This window comes from Rattus norvegicus, chromosome 6, assembly GCF_021556685.1.
Source record: "Rattus norvegicus strain SHRSP/BbbUtx chromosome 6, alternate assembly SHRSP_T2T, whole genome shotgun sequence".
In the NCBI taxonomy this organism is placed as follows: domain Eukaryota; kingdom Metazoa; phylum Chordata; class Mammalia; order Rodentia; family Muridae; genus Rattus; species Rattus norvegicus.
The window spans coordinates 13,509,540-13,530,596 of NC_141539.1; positions in this window are offsets into that span (position 1 = coordinate 13,509,540).

Consider the following 21,057-nt stretch of genomic DNA (forward strand, 5'->3'; position numbering starts at 1 on the left):
GGTGCACAGTTGTCATCCTGGCACTGGGGAGACAGGCACATGGGTTGCTGGAGTTCTGTCTGGTCAGCCTCAGCGTCGTTGGCAAGCTCAGTCCCAGGGAGAGATCGTGTCTCCAAGACAAGTGGTGCTCCCATGGAATACCCAGGGCTAACCTCTGCGGCTCACACGACTGAGTTCTGTGTCTGTGCACACTGTCACTGTAGAGTGTGTGCCAAATAGACCTCTGCTACCCAGAGGGCTACAGGGCCTGCAAGTTCCTCATTGGAACCACTGGGAGCCATTGCCGCCCCACCCCCACCCCACTCCTTACAGCCTGCCCGACTTGCCAGTCATGTCTGATTCAGTGTGAAATACTGCACAGCACAGAAGGGTCAGACCAAAGAACAGTTGGTCACTTGTTCTGACTGCCCACCCACTGTTACCCCACAGTCCCTTGGTAAGTAAACTGCAGCAGGCCACCAGCAGTGCCACTGACCCTGACTCAGGCCTAGGAGAAGGTGTGCCAGAGGCTGTGGGTGACCGCTGTGTCAACACCGGCTTTTCAGTGGATCCCATCCTGCCCGCTCTGGGGCAGGTTTAAGAAATTGATAGAGACCTGCTTTAAAAACAAATGGGAACGGGCTGGAGGGACAGGTCTAGTTCCAGGGATCAATTTTCTCAGTCACTATATGTATGCCCTGCACTTAAATGCACGTAAGCACTCATATATATCAAAAAAGATATACACACATATACACATACTGTATACAATATAGCATACATACATACACATACTATAAACAATACAGCACACACTCATACACATATACACATACTATATACAATACACACACATACACATACTATATACAATATGGCATACACACATACACATACTATATACAATGCAGCACACACAATACTGTATACAATACACACACACACATACACATACTATATACAATACACACACATACACATACTATATACAATATAGCATACACATACACATACTATATACAATACACACACACATACACATACTATATACAATACAGTACACACACACACACACACATACACACGCGCACACACACACACACGCTTCCATGGTTACCCTAGAAGTTGCTTTAACAATCAGGCTGGCCTTGAACTCACAGAGATCTGCCTGCCTCTTCCCCAGAGTGCTGGGATTGAAGGCGTGTGCTACCACCACCCGGCTTGAGAGTATGTATTATGTATTTGTAATTTTACTTTTCTCTCACATACTACATTCCCACCACAGGTTCCCCTCCTTCCTTTCTTCCCAGTCCTGCACTCCCCCCTCAGATCCACTCTTCTTCTGTTTCTCTTCAGAAAAGAGCAGGCCTCCCAGGGATACCATCTCAACATGCATAACAAGTTACAGTAAGATTAGGCACAGACCCTCCTATCGAGGCTAGGTGAGACACTAGAAGGAGGGAAGGGGTCCTAAAAGCAGGCAAGAGTCAGAGACAGGCCCCACTCCACTGTTAAAGTCCCACAAGAAGACCAAGTGACAGACATAACCATGCAGAGGACCTAGCTCAGACCCACACAGGCTCCCTGGTTGTCTCTTCAGTCTGTGAAAATACGTTTTTTGTTTTTTTTTTTTTTTTTTTTTTTTTTTTTTTTTTTTGGTTCTTTTTTTCGGAGCTGGGGACCGAACCCAGGGCCTTGCGCTTCCTAGGCAAGCGCTCTGCCACTGAGCCAAATCCCCAACCCCGTTTTGTTTTGTTTTTTTGTCGCAGCAACAAGATAATAGACTGAGAGTTCTGTTTTCTCACAAGGCAATGAAAATCCCTCCTCAGTGGACCGGGAGACACTCTGAAACCTTCCTAGAGTCTCTCCACTGGACCTGGCCCTCACAGGCTGGCCAGACGAGCTGGTTACCTGTTTCTACCTTCTAACATTGAGTTACATGGAAGACAATGGGTGGGAAATGTTACCCATGGAGCCTGTAAAAAGCCAGGCTCCACTGAAGCGCTCCAATCACCAGGCTCCACCCACAGAACACCCCAATGGGAGATCCTGCCACACCCACTCCAACAAGGCCACACCTCCTAACAGTGCCACTCCCTATGGGCTGAGCATTCAAACATGAATCTCTGGGGGCCGAACCTATTCAAACCACCACATCTGCCATGTTCCTTTTGCCACAGTGGTGGTTATGCTCTCCCCTGGATTCAGGGGATTCCTAATGATTCTCTCTCTGGCTTTGGCCAACTTGGTTTCTGTATCACTTGTAGCAAAGAGAACCTCATCCTTATGAATGGGGCACCCGCCTGTGAGCCTTCTCTCTCTCTCTTCCCACTCTCTTCGTGTGTGTGTGTGTGTGTGTGTGTGTGTGTGTGTGTGTGTGTGTGAGGGGTGTGTGTGTGAGGTGTGTGTGTGTGTGTGAGGGGTGTGTGTGAGGGGTGTGTGTGAGGTGTGTGTGTGAGGTGTGTGTGTGTGAGGTGTGTGTGTGTGAGGAGTGTGTGTGTGTGCACACACACGAACAGTACAGGAAGAGACTGGCTGACCTTGCCCAGCTGCATCCCTGTCACAGAAATTCAATTCCTTGAGTCCCATCAGAAGAAAAATGCTATGAAAATGCCATGATTTTACTTCGTTCAGCTTTCAGTACTAAACAGCCTGTGATTCTTTCCCACAGGACTCTTTGCTGAGCCGGACACAGGAGACAGTCGTAGATGCATTCTTGTTTTCACGCTTTAGTGGAGACATAGCTCTACTTCCACAGGTAAGGCCCAGAACTGAATTTGCTGGAAGGACCCACGGGCCTTTTCCCTTAGCTCATAGTTGAAGGGGCTGTGAAAATAAAGGGGTGGTTCCTTTGCTCTCTCCCTGTTGTGGGCTTCTGAACATTGGAGTTAGGAAGCCCACCCTGGTAGTCCAGGGTCCGTAGCACCCAGCATACCTGATACAACACTCAGACACTTAGCATCTGCAGGTGCAAACCGCAGCCTTGCATCCTGCAGTCTCTACATTCCTTGCCTAGAGTATTGACCTGGGGTGCTGGGCTTATGCTTGTAGTACACCCCAGGCTGCCATCTATTATAATCTGGGCACCCCTGAAGTGTATGGCAGGAGTAAATGAACATTGGTTTTTAGCACGTAATGACAAAATTCCTGTGATAGTCTAACTGGGTGGTCCTTTGAATAGCAGGATTTTAAGAGTGAGATTTTTTTTATGAATCTTGAGGACAATAAGATTTTGTACCCTACTCATCAGTCTCAGATTTACCACTAGATGGCAGCATTGCCACATAGTGGGATAGGATGTCCACTCAGGCCTTCAGTAGCCCATCCAGGGGTTGTTAATCTTTTACAGGTGCCATTTCTGTTTCAGTCCTGAAAAACCCAAGCTCCTTTCCTCCCTCTCTCTGCTCCTTCTACTCCCAGTGTGTGGCTGAAGCTGTCAAAGTACATTCGTCCCTCCTAGAGGCTGGCACAGCAGAACACAGGGGAGAGTGTGGGCAGAGAGCCAGACTCGAGGTCACATGCAGAATGACCTGACTGGTCTGCCTGGAGAATTCAGTTCTCCACACTGAGCACTATCAGTGAGTCACAGCCCATGGGGCACTGCCAGGACAAGGATATGTGGCCATCTACCAAGAATAAAGAGAGAGAGATGGCTGTGCAGGAGACTCCAGGGACTGGAAAAGGCTCAGAGCTTGCTGTCCAGTCTACTGTTAAGTTCTGAATCTGTAAGGGACATCACGGGCTGCAGTGGGCGTGTGGTGAGAATTACACTCAGTATGAACACAATGGCTAAGGTGTGGAAGGGGTTGGTCTGGTGCTGCGGCTGTGTATTTGAATGCTATATTCTGACCCTCAAGATCTGGTTGACCCCCCCCCCCCCCAACAAGCAGATCCTCACTACACCAGCTTTTGCTGTGTAAACCTTGCCCCCAAGTTATCCCTGAGGGGGTGGGTTGAAGGTTCCTGGGCAGGGTCCAGGAGGAGGAAAAGAAGAGGGTGTCACCATGAAGTAGGTGGATCACGAGTGCTGGCTGTGAGGGCTGGCCTGTTGGAGCAGACGCAGCCCAGGCAGAACATGGCAAGTGACATTTTAGGACTACTGACAGGGAAGTCATACAGCCTATACAGCACCAGAGGGGCGTTATCTGCCCAGCTCTAAGGCTTAAGGCTTAGTATAAATATAAAGGCTTTTCTGTCTTTATTTGGGAACTGCATGGTCTAAATGGGTTAAAAACCCCAGAATAATTAATATTTACCACGATAACAGTGCAAGGGGCATATCCTCTCATGAAAGGCCCATCGGCTGGGCACAGTGGCTCCAAGTGATCCCAGAGGCTCAGGAGGCTGAGGTAGGAAGATGACAAGTTTAAGGCCAGCCTGGGCAACTTAGTGAAGCCATGTCTCAAAAAAGACAGCTCAGGAATACCTGCTTAGCTTGTGTTAGGCCCTGGGTTCAATTCCAAGTAACACACACACACACACACACACACACACACACACACACTCTCTCTCTCTCTCTCTCTCTCTCTCTCACAGGCATATACACATGCACTTGCACACACACACACCTTGTATAACAAATGAATGCATTTGTATGTATTTGTATATATGCTATGTACAATGCTTCTAGTAAGATGTGGGCCTTCAACAATCCCTAAGTGTATTCTCAGGCTGGTGGGTTGTGGTCAGGGTGTCAGCAACTGGCAGGAACACAGACACTTCAATGCAGGGCTGGCTACTTTGACACTTCAAGGTAAATCCAAAGCTTTCAGCCTTCAGCACCTAAAGGCAGGCTGGCTGACATCCAGCGCTTCATGTGTGCCCAAGCAGCAGGCCCCACCCCACCCCAATGCTCTCCTCCCTCACAGGCAACCGAATAGCTGACTCCTGTACTCTTTCCTATGTCAACAAATGGTCCCCTGAAAACACACACACACACACGTGTGTGTGTGTGTGTGTGTGTGTGTGTGTGTGTGTGTGTGTGTGTGTGTGAGAGAGAGAGAGAGAGAGAGAGAGAGAGAGAGAGAGAGGGAGAGGAAGAGGAAGAGGAAGAGCGGAAGGAAGAGTGAGAGTGAGGAAGAAGAGTGAGAGTCTCCTGTAGCTTTATTCACCACTTATATACCCAAGTCTCCAGGTAGAAAATAACTGGGAAGCACAGTGGGAAACCCTGGCTCGTGACTACCTGGCTCGTGACTTCGGTAACAAAAGACCAATTACGAGACCTGAATTAATTAGGGAGAAATCCCAGAAGACCAGCCTAAATCTGAAGGATAAAGGCTGAGGAAGCAAAAGGCAGAAGTAAATTGAACACCACCCAGGTGTGGTCCAGGTGTGTCAGTTCCACGTGTGTCAGTTCCACATGCATCAGCCGGGCTCAGCAGAGGTCATGCAGTGGAGACACTGGGTGTTTACTACTTGGTTTTTTCTTCCTGTGCCATAAATACATGGGAGAGGCCTCTGTCCAACAATCCCATGACTTCTTAACTGTGGCCATGCAGTTACAAAGCAGCCAGGCCCAAATCCAATATGGCACTACATCTCTGCCTCTGCCTCTGCCTCTGCCTCTGCCTCTCTGCCTCTGCCTCTCTGCCTCTCTGCCTCTCTGCCTCTCTGCCTCTCTGCCTCTCTGCCTCTCTGCCTCTCTGCCTCTGCCTCTGCCTCTGCCTCTGCCTCTGCCCCTCTGCCTCTCTGCCCCTCTGCCTCTCTGCCTCTCTGCCCCTCTGCCTCTCTGCCTCTCTGCCTCTCTGCCTCTCTGCCTCTGCCTCTCTGCCTCTCTGCCTCTCTGCCTCTGCCTCTCTGCCTCTCTGCCTCTCTGCCTCTCTGCCTCTCTGCCTCTCTGCCTCTCTGCCTCTCTGCCTCTCTGCCTCTCTGCCTCGCTCGTGCTTGGATTCAAGCATCATGCCAGCACACCCACTTTATTTGGGTGATCTCGAGGCTAGCCCTGAAAAATCACTAAGCTTCCATGTTTCCCGCTCGAAAGAGAGTAAGTGTTTTGCACCTCACAGAGTTGAGAAATAAATGTCTTCCAGGGTGAGAAAGCAGTGCACGCACTGTTAGGCTCCACCGATTCTCAGTGTGTCCCTTTGTTCCTCGGAGTTCCCGAGATGCTGTCTCCTTGGAAACTTATGAAGGGAAGGAGATGAGATGAATGTTTGGTGAGGAAGGTCAAACCTCAGTGTGCTGACAGCATTTGAACGTCACGGGCAGCTGTACCTGGATGTATAGGATACGTCACAGTCTAACCAGCTGCAGTTAATGCGACATGGGCTTACTTTCCTCTGCACTTTTCACGATTCGTGGGTGTGAGTGACTTGCTTGGAGTCTCATTGCTTCCAAGTGAGTCAAGGGCAGAGACTTCTGTTGCACTTTCTATTAGTGACCCCTGATTTCTGAAGCGAATGTCAAGTACCTGAGCGAAGCCACTTAAGGGAGGAAAGGTTAACCTGACTCTCAGTTTCACCGGGCTCCAGTGCATCACTGTGAGGAAGGAAGGGGAAGGAGCCCTATCTGTGGGCGTGGGGTGTGTGATGGAGGTCTGTATGTGGTTACTGGACCGGGAAGCGGAAAGCCAGATCGGAAGAAGACCCACCTTTAGTGACCCTCCTCTGCTCTCTGATCACCATGTCCCAAAGTTCTAACGCTTCCTCAAGACGGCATGGCCATCCAGGGACCAACTGTTAAAAGAGAGGAGCATTTCAGATTCAATCTACAACACTGTATCTGTCCGCAAAGCTCACAGCATAGATTGCACCCAGACTGTGAGGCCATAGTCTTTACAGTCTCAACACTGCTCGAGTCCAGAGTCTCAGGCCAGCAAAATGTGCCCAATCACCTAAAAGTTCAGCCCGTAGACCTGACTGGCATAAGGAGAGAACCAACTCTCACAAGCTGCCCGTTAATCTCCACACGCAGGCTGCGACATGTGTGTACCCCCCCACACAAATAAATGTAAAATAAAGCAATAATAATAATAATAATAATAATAATAATAATAATAATTAGTTTGCAAGGCAGTGATGGTGCATGCCTTTGATCCCAGCCCTCAGAAGGCAGAGGCAGGTGGATCTCTTGTGATTTTGAGGCTAGCCTGGTCTACAGAGCTAGTTCCAGGCCAGCCAAAGCTACACAGAGAAACCCTGTTTCGAAAAACCAAAACCAACCAACCAAAGAAAACTAGAGTTCAAAGTTTCTGTTGAGAGTCAAAGCAATCTCTTAGCTACGCTTTCCTACAAAGCAAACAGACAAAAACCAACCGCAGACTTACGTAGGCCTTTTTGGTATTTTTGATTTTCTGTTTTTTATTTTGTTTGTTTTGAGACAGGGTTTCTCTGTGTAGCTCTGCCTGTCCTGGAGCTCATTCCGCAGACCAAGCTGGCTTTGAACTAAGGGGCTGGCTTTCCTCTGCCTCCCAAATACTGGGGGCCACCACCTCCTGCTACATTCTTTCAATATATAAAGTAGTTACCTGAATTCCTAATGGGAGGAATGAGGTCACAGCAAGGAAAGATTGGACCAGAGCAAGGCTGAGTAAGCCCTAAACCACACCCCCACACCCAGTTTCTGTGACATGTGTTGGCATTGAGTTCCATGGGCTTGGTCGTACCCTATGGCCCTGCCATTTGCAGAATATGTGGTATCTCTCTTGGCACCCACTGGATGTCTGCAGGTTTCCTTGATGCGTTCCAGTATCCAGGACTCCCCATCCCACTGGGTTTTGTGATGGCTAGTTTAATTGTCAGCCTGACAGAATGTTGATTTACCTGAGAAGAGCGTCTAAATGAGGGTTGGCTACGCCGGGTTCGTCTGTGGAGAATTGTTTTGACAGCTTTGATTGGCATGGGAAGACCAACCTGAACATGGATGGTACCATGGTCTGAGGCCCTGGGCTATACAGGATTAGAGAAAGCTAGTTGACTACTAGACACTTCTGAATCCACTCTCTCCCAGCCTCTGACTGCGCATGTGATGTGACCAGCCATTTGGAGTTCTTGCTGCTGTAAATCCCCTGCCTTGGTGGACTTAACTAGGGCTTGTGAACTACGAGGAATCCATTCTCTCCTAAGCTGTTGTTTGTTAGGGCATTTTTATCACAGCAGCAGAAATGAAACCAGGACAGGTCTCCAGGAAGCTTTGGCCTCTGCCTCACAACTCCATGAACAGCTCTCTGAGGAGCTCCATGCAGACAACCTGACTCTGCCACACATCACCTGACCTCACAAGCTTTATTTCTGGAACTTTGCTGCAAGAGTCCATAGCTCTGTGATTCTTGCATTATGTGTGCCGGCAAAACCAGCACCATGGAGATGATGCCGGGTCAGACTGACAGATCAACATGTAGCTGCGTCTCTGGCTCATGACTGCCTCAGACTCTGAGGACCTGCAGAACTGGAGAGAGAAAATAGTTCTCCAAGTGGCCCTACTCAGGGCACTGTGAGAAGGTTCTCTCTCCAAACAATGTCTTTCAAATTTTGTTGCTGTCTTCTTGGCCTTATTCCCCGGAGTCTTTAATATGGGAGAGGTCTTGCATTTGAGTCACCCCTGGTATTATTCTCTCTCTCCTTCTCCACCCCACCTTGTGGTGTTAGGGGTGGAATCCACATCTCCGTGTATGTTAGGCAAGCATTCTGGCCACTGAACTGTATCCTCAGGGTTTCTCTGTAACGACGCTAATCTTTTTAACAATTCTAACCACTTTGCCTGCACCATCTTGTCTGCTGCATTTAAAAATGTACACGAACCTTCAAACTCTACACTTTCACATTTCTTGGATCTGCTTTTCCTCTAGATTCATATTATAAACCTGGCTAAAAGCAGCCACCAAACAACATGCCACACTCTGTCTGCTTCTTTTGAAATTTCCTCCACCAGATAAACTAGTCCATCGCTTTCCAATTCAACTTCACTCAAACTTTCACGGCACGGGCACAGATATAACGGGATTCTCTGCCAGACTGCGATGCACAGGCTGCATGCTTGCTCCCACCCGAAACCTCACGGGAAGTATTGTCTGCACTTTCATCAGCATTTCAACCTTCCATACGCCCGCCAGAACGGCCCACTCAGCTTACAGTTTTGTAGAGTTTCTCCAGCCTACATCTCCAAACCTCTTCCGGTCATCACAGCAACAGCTCTGCTTGTCTGGTCCCAATTCTCTGCATTGATCTCTTTATTCATCTCAAATACCCGATGGGAACAGTTTAAAGGAGGACATTTTAGCTTGGTTCCTGGTTTTAGGAAGTTCTCAGTCCATCATCCTGATAGGGAAGCCATGGTGGCTGGGGTGTGTGGTGAAGATATTCATGCTGTCGCCAGACCACAAGCAGAGGGTTAGAGCAGAACTAGGGGTGTGTATAACCCTTAGGGACCACCCCTGGGCAACCTACTTCCACCATCTAAAGCCTAAATCCCAAAGCCTACAATCTCCCAAAACAGCGTCACTAGCTAGAACCAAATATTTAAACATGTGAATCTGTGTGGGACGCTTCACATTAAAGTCATTACAGGCTTCACATTGTCTTAGCTCTTCTTGTGGCAGCAGAGCATGTGGAGGAATCTAGGTAAGTACATGGTACCAAAACCAAATCTCTAAACCCAACAAAGTTCCCGTCCAAAGCTTAAAGTTCAGCTGAAAACCGTAGGCAGCCACAGACACGGACGAGAATGACAAACAGCCCCGGAAGACAGCATCACCATTAGTCAGTGGGCTCTTCTGTGGGTGGCAGGACAAGACCACCTGAAGATTCACGACCGACCAGCACTGCACAGATGGCTTCTCATCTGTACTGTGTGCCATCACCCTTCCGGCTGGCTCCAGTGGTATGGGACGAGGTCGTGCTCCAGCTAAGCGGCATGTGGTTCTCATTCTCCAGGCTCACTTTGGGTTTTGGTTTCCTCCAACACAAACACCAAATGTTTGAATGCTGAGACCGTCCACCCTGGGTGTGAATGCGGAGGAATGGTTTGCCTTTGATTTCTCAAAGTACGGACCTCACTGCCCAGGTGCTTGTTGACTTATGCACTGATTAAAAGGAAGGAGAGAACTCTCTCCTGACAGAAACTATGCCCCAGCCCTTTCCAGGGTTTAAATGAAGTCCAAATCTAGCAGCAGCTTGGCTTGGCTGCTATTGAGGAAGGCCGGTCTGAGCCAGTTCAGCCTTCACATTACAAGGAGCCGAAGCCGGGTATCTCCAGGGAGAACAATGTATTCCCTTTAAAAAGACAAGTTAGGGGCCACAGAGATGGCTCGTGGGTAAAAGTGTTTGCCCTGTAAACCTGAGGATAAGAGTTTGAATCCTCAGAGGTTAGGTAAAGGCTGGGTGTGGAGAGTGTCTACAATCCCAGTACTCTCAATGGGAGTCAGAGACAGAGGGAGACACACAACCTTGGTGTGGGTCTCAAATAAGGCAGAAGGTGAGGAACAACACCCATGGTTGCCCTCTGAACTTCATATCCCTGCTGTGGCACCCTGGCACCCACATTCAGTCATACAAAGGCATGGGCGTGCGCATGTGTGCACACACACGCACACATGTTGGTTCTCTCAACCCTGGGCTTTGCTGCAACAAGGGAAATGGCCTTCCAGTACGGAAGTGCTGAGATACTGCTCAGGGGTGGGAAGGTGCAGACTAGGGAGTGGGGGGCTGAAGTTGGGATTCCCTGACTCCCGGACATTTAGTCACTGCTAGAGTGCCGCACAGAGGAGTCCGGGATGAAGGATGGGGGTCTGTGGGATCGTTGGGAGCCTGAGGATGATGACAAACCTAGGGACATGGAAATGGGGAACTCTAGCTTAACTCATCAGCGAAGGTAACAGTGGTTGTCTAGAAGTGCAGAGAGGCCTTCTGGAGGGGACTTAGGCTGCGGCTCTGTAGGCAAAGGCCTCGTCCATGTTCCCCACAGCAGGTTTTGATGGAAAAGTCAGTTCATGTTTATCCATATCATTTGTTGACTTCATCATGGGAAATGGATGTGTACCCACTTCTCAGGGTGGACCAGAGATTAAATACCTTTTGCAGGGAGGAATGTCTGGGAAGGGAAGCTTATTGGCTAAACCCTCGGGGCCTCTGGGTACCTCATTAGCATGGGGAACTCTGTTCCAGGGCTATGTGACCACAGGTCACCATTCCTTATGTGGGAAGTATGGCAATGTTCCAGGCCAGGGACTGGGACATGACTGGGAGCATGGAGCTGCCTACCATCTCAGGTAGATGGGTACCTGGGTACCGGGGTCTCAGACCCCCAAGTCTACCTTACTGAGTTTCCTGGCATGGTCCATTGTCCCACACTTCCCCTTCCCAAGATGTGTCATTGAGGCAGCCTGTAACTGTGACTCATTGTTGTCCCCATGCCCCAACTTTTACACTCCACAGAATGCCTTAGACATTCTGGGACTATGTTGCTTGTGGTTCCTTCCTTCCCATTTTGAATCACTAAAAAGTATTGTTGATATGGGAACTTTCTCAGAGTATAAAGCTGTCTATAGTGTGGGTATAGAGAGTGACAAAGTGTGACTGTGACCATCTCTGGGCTTTGAGACCACTGGTGACTTGGGTTACCTACCTTTCTGCATCCCCTGTCATCTTTGGATTTTTAAAATATTTCTTTATTTTATGTGCATGAGTGTTTTGCCTGAATATGTGTCTGTGTTCCACGTGTGTGTCTGGTGCCCTTAGAGGTCAGAAGAGGGGGGAGGATCCCTTAGAACTAGAGGGACAGATAGCTGTGACCGTGAACTTCTATGTGGGTGCTGGAAATGGACCATGTTCTCTACTAGAGTGAAGGCTCCTAACCTCTGAGGTGTCTCTCCAGCCCCTCCCGTGTTACCTTTTTGATATTCATTCATTCATTCATTCATTCACCCATTCATTTTTGAAACAGGGTCTTTCTATGTAGCTTTGGCTGTCCTGGAACTTGCTATGTAGACAAGGCTGGCCTCAAACTCTCAGGGATCTACCTGTCCCTGCCTCCCTCCTGAGTGCCAAGAATAAAGGTATGTGTCACCATGCCAGCTGCCCACATGTCATCTTAATGAGTAGTCTCTCTCTCTCTCTCTCTCTCTCTCTCTCTCTCTCTCTCTCTCCCTCCCTCCCTCAAGTGATCTGTAATCTGAGTACAGAATGAGCTCCATCTGCAGTCTTAGTTATCCACTCTAATTTATGGAATACACACCCTTTCCCCCCGGATAAGGAGTTACTGTGTATAATTGTTGAACGGTGGGTCGGACAATGTAAGTCAAGACCTAGGGATGTAGCTTACTGATAGAGCAAGTGCCTTGTAGGACCCTGACCCTGGGCTGTTGAGCCAAAGCTAAGCAAAAATAAATAAGGTTATTGATTAAATGAAATAATTGCAAAAGATGTGCTTGAGAAAAATTTTATTTGCAAATGCTTTTATTGGACAAAGGAGCAAGAGCCCCAGAAGACTGGATACTCCACATGTGACATCTGTAAAGCGAGACTGATCTTGTCACATGCGTTTTGGGGGAGACAGAGGTTGTTTCCCACATCATCATTTGAGCCGTCAGAACTCTTAAAAGGACACGCAGACTCAAGTGGTGAATTCCAGACCTGTATGCATTCTGTGAAGACCGAGGCCGGCTGTGCCTAGGAGAGGAGTAGAGGGGCTTCACACTGAGTAAGAAAGAACGTGTGGTACTTTTGATGCACACCATGTTACTTGTGGTGTTGTGAGATAGAGTCTCAAGTAACTGAGGCCAGCTACCTTGAATTTCTCCTCCTCCTGCTTCTACACCTACCCTCAAGTGCTGGTATGACAAAGCATGCCACCATGGTGAGTTACGCAGTGCCGGGGACTCAACCCTGGGCTTTGCGCATGCCAGACAAGCACTCCACCATGCCTTCAATATACGCTAGAACTCAACTGTTATTAAAGCACCCTGGTACCCCGCTGAGCCAGCTCATGCGTGATTCGTTCACTCCCTTGGTCATGAGAGTCGCAGTGCCCTTAAAACATGTGCTTTACCTCAGAGTCCCCAGTTCCTAGGGAGAGCACACTGCCCAGAACTCAGCACACGTCTCATGCAGTCACACGTGTTTGTAAACACACCTGCGATGACAGCCTGAGGAATAATGACGGTGTGCGGCAGTCGGAGCTGTCACACAGATTCAGATTTTACACACAGTGTCTGTAAAATTACAGCTAGTGGGGGCCCAGTGAGGGAACACTAATTGAACCCATGTGTCAGGATCCGGTCACAAGCCCATCCGCTGGGCTGCACAGCTGAGGGCAGTGAGCTAAAAGCAAGAGCCCAGAATGGCTGCTGGTGCCACCAGGCCTCTGGTTTAGGCCAGATACAGCTTTTGCTCCCCTAGGCATCCTTCCCTGCCTCTCGGCCTCTACCTTGGGTGTCTCCTGTTGCTATCCCAGATGGGACTCAGCAGCTACCTTAGTGAAAAGGTGTTACCATGTCAGTAACTGCTGGGCAGAAACTGGGCCTAAGATCTCTTCTCCCTGCATATCCTCACCTTTGCTCTTTGGCTGTTGGAGAGGGGGTTGGTCTTCACTGTTTTTGGCTTTTAACTTGCCTAAAAGTGGGGGTCTTCGGACCGGCTTGCAGAACTCTTGGGGTTCAGGCTACACACAGACAAACTACCCCCAGAATCCAAGGGATGGGACTTAGCCACTGCATATATCAAAGCCTGTCTTCTGCCCTGTGACCCTAGCTTGGGCTGCAGCCAACTCTGTCCCTGAGGCTTAGTGGCAGGTGTGAACTGAGGCGATCAGCTATCTGGAAATGCTGCCTCCGGCTGGGCTGTCGGAAGGGTCGCCATGGTCACCAGCAAGCGCCTGCTGATTCCTCACAAGAGCAATTTATGAGGCAAAAATTTCTCTCTTCATAAAGAGATCCCACGCTCCTGTCGGGAAGGGTAATTGCAGCTTTTAGCTGCCTGTGACACAGTCATTATCCATTTCCTCGTGTGCTGAGTGGCTATTGCCCATGGGATTTAGGTCATATTCTTGGTTAATGAGTAAAAGAGGATGTGAGGTGGACATCCAGGCCTGTGACTCAGCCAGCAGGGCCCCCGAGTCCCTGTGAGTGGCTCTTCCCAGGCCTGGCCTTGGTTTGCTCACTTTGGCTGTGAACTTGGTTTTGCCTGGCCTGGGGTGGGGGTGGGGCAGCATGGAAGGATGGGTGTGAAATGGGCAGTTGTATCCTGGCTGCTGCAGCAGCTAGTGCTTTTGTTGAGTCTCACAGGAGTCGCATGGGTCAGTGAGCTGGTACAATCTGGTACATTTTATTTGGCCCCCTATACCAGATTCCCTCATTTCCCCATGGGGGCCCCGAGTCCACACAAACACTGTTATCTACAACAAGTGCAGAATGAACATTTGAGACTGAATTCCAAACAGCTGTTGGGCCTACTGTGGTATTTCAGACCATTCCCTTTACCTGACCCCAGATCCTTGTCCTTTGGTTAGCACATTCCATTAGAACCAAGGGCACACATACCTGAGGTGGAGTCTGAGAAGCAGGCTGATGACACCTCCCCTTCCTCAGGCTGCCTCTCTCCTCCCTTGAACTATATGTGAGACGCTAAGGACAGGTCATGTATGTTTGCTTGTGTTGTTTGACTTTTCTGACTCAGATAAAATACTAAATTATGTATTAATAATAATAATATGGCATTGCATTACATATTAAGAATAATGTAATACTGCATATGTTTGTTTTTGTTGTTTGTTTGTGTTGTGTTGTCTCACCAGTCCAACCTGAGTAAAACATTGCATTATGTATGTTTTAATTTTAACTTCTCTGAGTGCCTTTCAGAGTCCTCCTTATTTATCTGTTGTCCCTTTTAATCTCAGTGGAGAAGCTACATAATTTCAAACAGCGTGTAACACCACCTCACAGTTTATAAAGAGCCCTCGTCCACCTGTTCCCTGGCAAGAGCTGACCCAGTGCTCCTGTGCGAGATGGAGTGCTGCTCTCTGTTCCCGTTCAGAAATGTGGGGCGCTTGAAAGTGATGCTGATGGAGGGACAGCTTCCCTTGGGTGTGAGTGGGCTTGAAGGCTGGTCAGAAGAAGCGTCCTTCCTTCTGCGAAGGCCCCTTCTCATCTTCTGTTTGTGTGGTTGTGTGTGTGTTTGTTTGTTTGTTTCAAGACAGGGTTTCTCTGTGTAGCCCTGCCTGTCCTAGAATTCCCTCTGCAGACCAGGCTGGTCTCAACACACAGAGATCCACCTGCCTCTGCCTCCCGAGTGCTGGGATTAAAGCCTGTGCCATTACCACTCAGCTCCTTTCTGCCTACTTTTAACACAGCACTATGATCATAGATGTAAGGTACTTTTCTTAATATTACTTCAAAATATAAAGTAATATATATTTTTCTATACTGTCACCCTGGCATTGTCTGAATGGCCAGTTGGTGTAACTTCCTCGGCAGCTCAGGCCTCTGCACATTTAAGTACATTTTTGCTATGTTAGAAGCAAAAACAACTACAATTTTTAGGGACCAGGGAAATTTTATTCCTTTGCATTATTTTCTTGGAACACATGGACAAGAACGGGGTCAAGGACTTAGTGAGCAGGGACTTATGACCTTCTATTCTCTTTAGCATTATTAACCAGAGGAAAAGGAGCCTCTTGGCTTATTATCCATCATTTATTCTTTGTTCATGCATCTAACAGCCCGTCTGTCACTCATCTGCCACCTGTCCATCACTCATCTGTCACCTGTCTGTCACTCACCTTTTACTCACCTGTCACCCATCTGTCACTCACTTGTCACTCAGCTGTCACTGGTCCACTTACCTGTCATCCTCATCCATCCATTTATCCTATTCTATTGCCTCCATGCCTTCCAGACACTAAAGAAAAGTGTGCTCTGGCACATATGTGAACATGGATATGTGGGGGGAGTCGCTGCTCTCTGTCTCACACCCCCACCCCCACCCCCATCCCCACCCCACATTCCAACCCCCCACCCCCATGACTCCACCCCCACCACAACCCCACCCCCACTCCGACCCTAGTCAGCCACACACTCCCAGGCTCTGCTCCCGCCTTGCTGCCCTGGGCTGACTTCTTCATTGATGCCAGAAGTTCCAGCAAGCATGGCTTCCCTTGGCTTGTTTCGGAAGGCCAGGCCCTACAATTAAAGGCACTGGACGGTTCCAGCTCTTTGTCCAGGGCCTGTGCTGGAGACACATGGCCTGAGGCTGGTGGGGTGGCAGATCGTGTCCCTCAGGGGAAGGCTAGACCATGAGGCCAATGGCCTGTTGCCAAGTATTGGCTGAGGCAGACTGGTCTGCCTCCATGGTGGCCTTGGAAGGTGATTTTGAGATGTTCTACTCTTTCCTATAGCCTGTGGCTAACCAATCCCAGTTTGTCACTGTCACAGTGTGCCTATTTGGTACCTGGGACACACTCCAGAAGATTCTTTCTTTAGAGGAGTGTTGGCAGTCAGTCAGTTATACACACACACACACATACACATTCACACACATACACCATCACACATACACACTCACAGACACACTCTCATACAAATACACACACTCATACACTCACACTCACATACACATACACCGCACATACACACACACACACACACAATTACAGGCACTTTCATACACACACGCACAGATACATTCACACCACACAACACTACACACGTACACACACTCACACATAACCCATATATACACACACACATAATATACACATACCAAACACACTATTCATATACATACTACACATGCATACCACACATCACAAGCACACTCACACACATATACACACACATGCATACCACACACATACTCACAGACATGCACACATACAACACACACACACACACACACACACACACTCATACACACACCCACACACACCCACCTGGCTGGCTCAAACTCCCAGATATCCACTTCCTCTACTGGGATTAAAGCACGTGGCACTACTCCTGGCTGGTTTCTAACTCAGTGAAATACGTGGGAAAAAAGCACAGGTAAGAAAACACAGTCCTTGAGTCCACCTTGGAATAGAGTTCCCAGGACAGTTCAACCTTAAGAGCTTGGTGTGCAGGGATCTGGCTGAGCCAAGGAGGGGGTGAGGCTGAGAGACAGGGGTCAGGGCTGACCTTGGACCTGACATCAGAAACTCACTCTGGCTACTTCCTACCTGTGTGACTTTGAACAAATCATCCAGCGTTCTTCATTGATGTGACCAGATTCTCAGGAACCTGAGGGGGGAATATTTTGAGCCTATTTTGGCTCATGGTTCAAGGGTACAGAACAGAAGAGGTTGGTCACAGGTGCCTGCCCTCAGGAAACAGGGACAGATAACGTTGATACTCATCAGGATCTCTCCTTCCTTCCTCCCTTCTTACTTCCCTCCCTCCCTTCTTCCCTTCCTTCCTTTCTTCATTCTTTTCTTTTATCTTTAAAAATTGAAAATAGATTTTCTCATACACTATATCCTGTTTATACTTTCCCCTCCCTCTACTCCTCCCAGCTCCTCCCCACCTCCCCTCCACATCCACCCTCTTTCTGTCTCTCATTAGAAAACAACAGGCTTCTAAGAGATAACAACCAGACACAACAAAATAGAATATAATAAGATGAAGCAAAAAACTATCATATTGAAGTTGGAGATGGCAACCTGACAGGAGGGGAGGAGTCCCAGGAGCAGGCAGGGGCGTCAGAGACCCACTGGTTCCCACAGTCAGGAGTCCCACAGAAACAGGAAGCTACAGCACGGGTTCAGAGGGCCTGGTGCAGACCCACGTAGGCCCATGCTTGCTCGGTCAGGTTCTGTGAGCTCATAGGTGCCTTCTCGGTTGTTTCACAGGGCTGTGCCTCATCCTCTCCTTCACACCCTTTGGCTCTTACAACCTTTCTGCCTCCTCTTCCACTGACTCCCTGAGCTCTGAGGGGAGGGATTTGATAGAGACATTTAGACTTTCTCTGCATGTCATGTCTGGCCATGGGTCTCTGCATCTATTCCCATCTGCAGCCTGAGAAAGCCTCTCTGATGATGATGACTAGATAAGACGCTGATCTATGAGTATAGCAGAACATCATTAAACATCATTTTATTCACACACACACACACACACACACACACACACACACACACACACACACCAGTAGTGGTCAGTTTTACTATAAGCCTCTGGGTTCTTGGCGTCCAAGTAGTGTCAGGCATGGGTTTCTTCTCATGGAGTGGGCCTTAAGTCAAATCTGGTTGGCTACTCCCACTACTTCTGTGCCAACATTGCCATAGCATATTTTGCAGGCAGGACAGACTGGATGTCTGTGGCTGGGTGGGTGTCCACGTTTCTCTTTTGGTGGCCTGCAGAGTATCTTCTGATACCAAAGGGATGAGAATGCAGGGTGACGACTCCATGTAGGCACCTGCTTAACTTCTCTGGGTTCAGTTGGTTTGTGGAAAGCAACCATTGGCCTCAGCAACAGCCTGGGTTATTGGGGAATTTCCATGGGACCCCCTTGGCCAAGGACTCAAATGCAACCCAGTCACACTGTAAGTCTCACCTGGTGACAAGAGATGGCCAGTTGAGACTCCGTATTCCCTGTTACGAGAAGTCCTAATTAGGATGACCTCCAGACGCTCTAGGACTTCTCCACTGCACTGGGTTTCCAATGCTCCTCCAGTTGCAGACCTCTCTCCTGCACTCTCTTCCTCCTCTTGCTCCCATCCCCACCTGTCCCCTGTCTTCCAGTAAAATCTATTCTATTTTACCCTCTCAGGGAGATACATACATCCTGGCCCCCTCCTCTTTACCTAACCTTTCTGTCTATGAATCATAGCTTGGGTATCACTAATGGCTAACATCCACTTAGATATGAGCATATACCACATTTGTCTTTCTCAGTCTGGGTTACCTCACTCAAGATAAATTTTCTGGCTCCATTTATTTGACTGAAAATTTCATGATGTCTTTGTTGTTGTTTTTTTTTTAATAGCTGAGTAATAAATACTCCATTGTGTAAATGTAACACATTCTCTTTATCCTTTCTTCTGTTGAGGGACATCCACAAAGAATATGGTTGAACAAGTGTCCTTGTGGGAAGATGGTGCATCTTTTGGGTGGACATAAAGTGGTATTGTTGGGTCTTGAGGTAGATCAATTCCCAACTTTCTGAAGCACGTGGGTTTCCACAATGGCTGTACAAGTTTGCACTCCCACCAGCAGTGGATGAGAGTTCCCCTTACTCCACATCCTCACCGGCATGAGCTCTCACTTGTGTTATTGATCTTAGTCATTCTGGCAGGTGGAAGGTGGAATCTCAAAGCAGCTTTGATTTGCGTTTCCCCGATGGCTAAGGATGTTGATCATTTCTTTAAATGTTTCTCCGACATTAGAGTTTTCTGTGTTTGAGGAAATATGAGAACTTTCATTTTAGATCTGTCCTCCATTTTTCATTTGGATTATTAAGCTTTTGATAACTAATTTCTTACATTCTTTATACGTTTCGGATATTTGTCTTCCATTGGATGTGGACTTGGTAAAGTCGTTTCCTATTCTGTAGGCTGCAACTTTGTCCAGATGACGGTGCCCTTTGTCTTAGAGAAACTTCAGTTTCATGAGGTCCCATTTGTGAATTATTGATCTTAGTGTCTGCAATATTGGTGTTCTGTTCAGGAAGTTGTCTCCTGTGCCAATGTGTTCAAGGCAGTTTCCACTCTCTCTTCTATCAGATTTGGTGTATCTGGCTTTATGTTGTGGTACCTGAAACCCTTGGACTTGAGTTTTGTGCAGGGTGATAGATATGAATGAATCGATTTGCATTCTTCTACAGCTGACATCCAGTGAAACCAGCACCATTTGCTGAAGATGATTTTTCTCCAGCATATATTTCTGGCCTCCTCTTGTTAAACATTTTTTTTTTAAAAATCAGGTTTCCATATGTGTATGAATTTAACTCCGGGTCTTCAGTTGATTCCATTGATCAGTGTGTCTGTTTTTAGGTCTATACCATGCAGTTTTTATTATTGCCACGCCATAGCACAACTTAGAATTGGAAATGGTGGGACCCAGCAGTTCTTTTATTATTTAGGATTGTTTAAGCTATCCTGTGTGTATTTTTTTCCATATGAAGCTGAGAATTGTCCTGTCAAGGTGTGTGGAGAATTGTGATGGAATTGCATCAAATTTGTAGATTCCTTTTGGTAGGATGGGCATTTTCACTATATTAACCCTATAGATCCATGGGCATGAGAGATCTTTCCATCTTCTTATGTCGTCTTAAAAAACTTGAAATTTTTATTATACAAGTTTTTCACTTGCTTGCTTACAATTACCCCCAGGATAGTCTATATTATTTGAGGCTATTGTGAAAGCTGTCATTTCTCTGATTTCCTTTCTCAATCTGTTTGTCATTTGTATATAGGAAGACTATTGATTTTTTTTTATTTAATCTTGTATTCAGATGCTCCGTCAAAGGAACATCTATCAGCTGTTCCTACAGTCCCTGGTGGAATTTTTAGGGCTATTTATACACACTATCATACCATCTGCAAATAACAATACTTTGGCTTCTTCCTTTCCAATTTGTAACCCCCCTGATCTCCTTCAGTTGTCTTATTTCTGTAGCTAAGACTTCAAATTCTATGTTGAATAGATAGGGAGAGAATGGATAACCTTGTCTTATCCCTAATTCTAGTGGAATTGCTTTGAGTCTCTCTCTGTTTAATTTAATGTTGGCTTTTGGTTTGATATAAATTACTTCAGTTATGTTGAGGTAAGTCCCACGTATCCCTAATCTCTCCAGGACTTTCCTCATGAAGAGGTGTTGGACTTTGTTAAAGGCTTTCTGCCGCTAATGAGATGATCCTGTGTCTTTTCTTTCAGTTTGTTTATGTGGTAGATTACATTTATTGATTTTTGTGTATTGAACCATTCCTGCATCTTTCGGAAGAAGCCTACTTGGTCCCAGTGAATGATCTTTTTGATGTGTTCTTGGATTCTGTTTGCAAGTATTTATGGAGTATTTTTGTATTTTTATAATGTCAATTGGTCTGTAATTCTGTTTCTTTGTTGAGTCTTCCTGTGGTTTAGGTTTCTGGGTAACTGTGGCCTCATAAAAAGACTCAGGC